The following is a 5000-nucleotide window of genomic DNA, read 5'->3' as shown; positions in this document are numbered from 1 at the left end:
CGATTTCCCAGCTCGATGGAATTCGGAGCGAGAGAAACGATGCCCCGTAACGCACATGAGAGCAATCCCGGCCAATTTCTCCCGTTTGATGGGGTCTATGTGTACAAATTTTGACTTTTTTGAGTGCAGGTGCAAATCTGCTGAAAAAGCCTGTGGAAGTTTCACGGCGTTCGTACGATATTTGGCGACGCAAAAATGAGCGATTTCCCAGCTCGAGAGAATTCGGCGCGAGAGAAACGATGCCCCGTAACGCACATGAGAGCAATCCGGGCCAATTTCTCCCGTTTGATGGGGTCTATGTGTAAAAATTTTGACTTTTTTGAGTGCAGGTGCAAATCTGCTGGAAAAGCCTGTGGAAGTTTCACGGCGTTCGTACGATATTTGGCGACGCAAAAATGAGCGATTTCCAAGCTCGATGGAATTCGGAGCGAGAGAAACGATGCCCCGTAACGCACATGAGAGCAATCCGGGCCAATTTCTCCCGTTTGATGGGGTCTATGTGTAAAAATTTTGACTTTTTTGAGTGCAGGTGCAAATCTGCTGGAAAAGCCTGTGGAAGTTTCACGGCGTTCGTACGATATTTGGCGACGCAAAAATGAGCGATTTCCCAGCTCGATGGAATTCGGCGCGAGAGAAACGATGCCCCGTAACGCACATGAGAGCAATCCCGGCCAATTTCTCCCGTTTGATGGGGTCTATGTGTAAAAATTTTGACTTTTTTGAGTGCACGTGCAAATCTGCTGAAAAAGCCTGTGGAAGTTTCACGGCGTTCGTACGATATTTGGCGACGCAAAAATGAGCGATTTCCCAGCTCGATGGAATTCGGAGCGAGAGAAACGATGCCCCGTAACGCACATGAGAGCAATCCCGGCCAATTTCTCCCGTTTGATGGGGTCTATGTGTACAAATTTTGACTTTTTTGAGTGCACGTGCAAATCTGCTGAAAAAGCCTGTGGAAGTTTCACGGCGTTCGTACGATATTTGGCGACGCAAAAATGAGCGATTTCCCAGCTCGAGAGAATTCGGCGCGAGAGAAACGATGCCCCGTAACGCACATGAGAGCAATCCGGGCCAATTTCTCCCGTTTGATGGGGTCTATGTGTAAAAATTTTGACTTTTTTGAGTGCACGTGCAAATCTGCTGAAAAAGCCTGTGGAAGTTTCACGGCGTTCGTACGATATTTGGCGACGCAAAAATGAGCGATTTCCCAGCTCGATGGAATTCGGCGCGAGAGAAACGATGCCCCGTAACGCACATGAGAGCAATCCGGGCCAATTTCTCCCGTTTGATGGGGTCTATGTGTAAAAATTTTGACTTTTTTGAGTGCAGGTGCAAATCTGCTGAAAAAGCCTGTGGAAGTTTCACGGCGTTCGTACGATATTTGGCGACGCAAAAATGAGCGATTTCCCAGCTCGAGAGAATTCGGCGCGAGAGAAACGATGCCCCGTAACGCACATGAGAGCAATCCGGGCCAATTTCTCCCGTTTGATGGGGTCTATGTGTAAAAATTTTGACTTTTTTGAGTGCAGGTGCAAATCTGCTGGAAAAGCCTGTGGAAGTTTCACGGCGTTCGTACGATATTTGGCGACGCAAAAATGAGCGATTTCCCAGCTCGATGGAATTCGGCGCGAGAGAAACGATGCCCCGTAACGCACATGAGAGCAATCCGGGCCAATTTCTCCCGTTTGATGGGGTCTATGTGTACAAATTTTGACTTTTTTGAGTGCACGTGCAAATCTGCTGAAAAAGCCTGTGGAAGTTTCACGGCGTTCGTACGATATTTGGCGACGCAAAAATGAGCGATTTCCCAGCTCGATGGAATTCGGAGCGAGAGAAACGATGCCCCGTAACGCACATGAGAGCAATCCCGGCCAATTTCTCCCGTTTGATGGGGTCTATGTGTACAAATTTTGACTTTTTTGAGTGCACGTGCCAATCTGCTGGAAAAGCCTGTGGAAGTTTCACGGCGTTCGTACGATATTTGGCGACGCAAAAATGAGCGATTTCCCAGCTCGATGGAATTCGGCGCGACAGAAACGATGCCCCGTAACGCACATGAGAGCAATCCGGGCCAATTTCTCCCGTTTGATGGGGTCTATGTGTAAAAATTTTGACTTTTTTGAGTGCAGGTGCAAATCTGCTGGAAAAGCCTGTGGAAGTTTCACGGCGTTCGTACGATATTTGGCGACGCAAAAATGAGCGATTTCCAAGCTCGATGGAATTCGGAGCGAGAGAAACGATGCCCCGTAACGCACATGAGAGCAATCCGGGCCAATTTCTCCCGTTTGATGGGGTCTATGTGTAAAAATTTTGACTTTTTGGAGTGCAGGTGCAAATCTGCTGAAAAAGCCTGTGGAAGTTTCACGGCGTTCGTACGATATTTGGCGACGCAAAAATGAGCGATTTCCCAGCTCGAGAGAATTCGGCGCGAGAGAAACGATGCCCCGTAACGCACATGAGAGCAATCTGGGCCAATTTCTCCCGTTTGATGGGGTCTATGTGTAAAAATTTTGACTTTTTTGAGTGCACGTGCAAATCTGCTGGAAAAGCCTGTGGAAGTTTCACGGCGTTCGTACGATATTTGGCGACGCAAAAATGAGCGATTTCCCAGCTCGATGGAATTCGGCGCGAGAGAAACGATGCCCCGTAACGCACATGAGAGCAATCCCGGCCAATTTCTCCCGTTTGATGGGGTCTATGTGTAAAAATTTTGACTTTTTTGAGTGCACGTGCAAATCTGCTGAAAAAGCCTGTGGAAGTTTCACGGCGTTCGTACGATATTTGGCGACGCAAAAATGAGCGATTTCCCAGCTCGATGGAATTCGGAGCGAGAGAAACGATGCCCCGTAACGCACATGAGAGCAATCCCGGCCAATTTCTCCCGTTTGATGGGGTCTATGTGTACAAATTTTGACTTTTTTGAGTGCACGTGCAAATCTGCTGAAAAAGCCTGTGGAAGTTTCACGGCGTTCGTACGATATTTGGCGACGCAAAAATGAGCGATTTCCCAGCTCGAGAGAATTCGGCGCGAGAGAAACGATGCCCCGTAACGCACATGAGAGCAATCCGGGCCAATTTCTCCCGTTTGATGGGGTCTATGTGTAAAAATTTTGACTTTTTTGAGTGCACGTGCAAATCTGCTGAAAAAGCCTGTGGAAGTTTCACGGCGTTCGTACGATATTTGGCGACGCAAAAATGAGCGATTTCCCAGCTCGATGGAATTCGGCGCGAGAGAAACGATGCCCCGTAACGCACATGAGAGCAATCCGGGCCAATTTCTCCCGTTTGATGGGGTCTATGTGTAAAAATTTTGACTTTTTTGAGTGCAGGTGCAAATCTGCTGAAAAAGCCTGTGGAAGTTTCACGGCGTTCGTACGATATTTGGCGACGCAAAAATGAGCGATTTCCCAGCTCGAGAGAATTCGGCGCGAGAGAAACGATGCCCCGTAACGCACATGAGAGCAATCCGGGCCAATTTCTCCCGTTTGATGGGGTCTATGTGTAAAAATTTTGACTTTTTTGAGTGCAGGTGCAAATCTGCTGGAAAAGCCTGTGGAAGTTTCACGGCGTTCGTACGATATTTGGCGACGCAAAAATGAGCGATTTCCCAGCTCGATGGAATTCGGAGCGAGAGAAACGATGCCCCGTAACGCACATGAGAGCAATCCCGGCCAATTTCTCCCGTTTGATGGGGTCTATGTGTACAAATTTTGACTTTTTTGAGTGCACGTGCCAATCTGCTGGAAAAGCCTGTGGAAGTTTCACGGCGTTCGTACGATATTTGGCGACGCAAAAATGAGCGATTTCCCAGCTCGATGGAATTCGGCGCGAGAGAAACGATGCCCCGTAACGCACATGAGAGCAATCCCGGCCAATTTCTCCCGTTTGATGGGGTCTATGTGTAAAAATTTTGACTTTTTTGAGTGCACGTGCAAATCTGCTGAAAAAGCCTGTGGAAGTTTCACGGCGTTCGTACGATATTTGGCGACGCAAAAATGAGCGATTTCCCAGCTCGATGGAATTCGGAGCGAGAGAAACGATGCCCCGTAACGCACATGAGAGCAATCCCGGCCAATTTCTCCCGTTTGATGGGGTCTATGTGTAAAAATTTTGACTTTTTTGAGTGCACGTGCAAATCTGCTGGAAAAGCCTGTGGAAGTTTCACGGCGTTCGTACGATATTTGGCGACGCAAAAATGAGCGATTTCCCAGCTCGATGGAATTCGGCGCGACAGAAACGATGCCCCGTAACGCACATGAGAGCAATCCGGGCCAATTTCTCCCGTTTGATGGGGTCTATGTGTAAAAATTTTGACTTTTTTGAGTGCACGTGCAAATCTGCTGAAAAAGCCTGTGGAAGTTTCACGGCGTTCGTACGATATTTGGCGACGCAAAAATGAGCGATTTCCCAGCTCGAGAGAATTCGGCGCGAGAGAAACGATGCCCCGTAACGCACATGAGAGCAATCCGGGCCAATTTCTCCCGTTTGATGGGGTCTATGTGTACAAATTTTGACTTTTTTGAGTGCACGTGCAAATCTGCTGAAAAAGCCTGTGGAAGTTTCACGGCGTTCGTACGATATTTGGCGACGCAAAAATGAGCGATTTCCCAGCTCGATGGAATTCGGCGCGAGAGAAACGATGCCCCGTAACGCACATGAGAGCAATCCCGGCCAATTTCTCCCGTTTGATGGGGTCTATGTGTAAAAATTTTGACTTTTTTGAGTGCACGTGCAAATCTGCTGGAAAAGCCTGTGGAAGTTTCACGGCGTTCGTACGATATTTGGCGACGCAAAAATGAGCGATTTCCCAGCTCGATGGAATTCGGCGCGACAGAAACGATGCCCCGTAACGCACATGAGAGCAATCCGGGCCAATTTCTCCCGTTTGATGGGGTCTATGTGTAAAAATTTTGACTTTTTTGAGTGCACGTGCAAATCTGCTGAAAAAGCCTGTGGAAGTTTCACGGCGTTCGTACGATATTTGGCGACGCAAAAATGAG

The sequence above is a fragment of the Lampetra fluviatilis genome, unplaced genomic scaffold, assembly GCF_964198595.1.
Source record: "Lampetra fluviatilis unplaced genomic scaffold, kcLamFluv1.1 SCAFFOLD_677, whole genome shotgun sequence".
Taxonomy (NCBI): domain Eukaryota; kingdom Metazoa; phylum Chordata; class Hyperoartia; order Petromyzontiformes; family Petromyzontidae; genus Lampetra; species Lampetra fluviatilis.
This window is presented reverse-complemented; position numbering follows the sequence as displayed.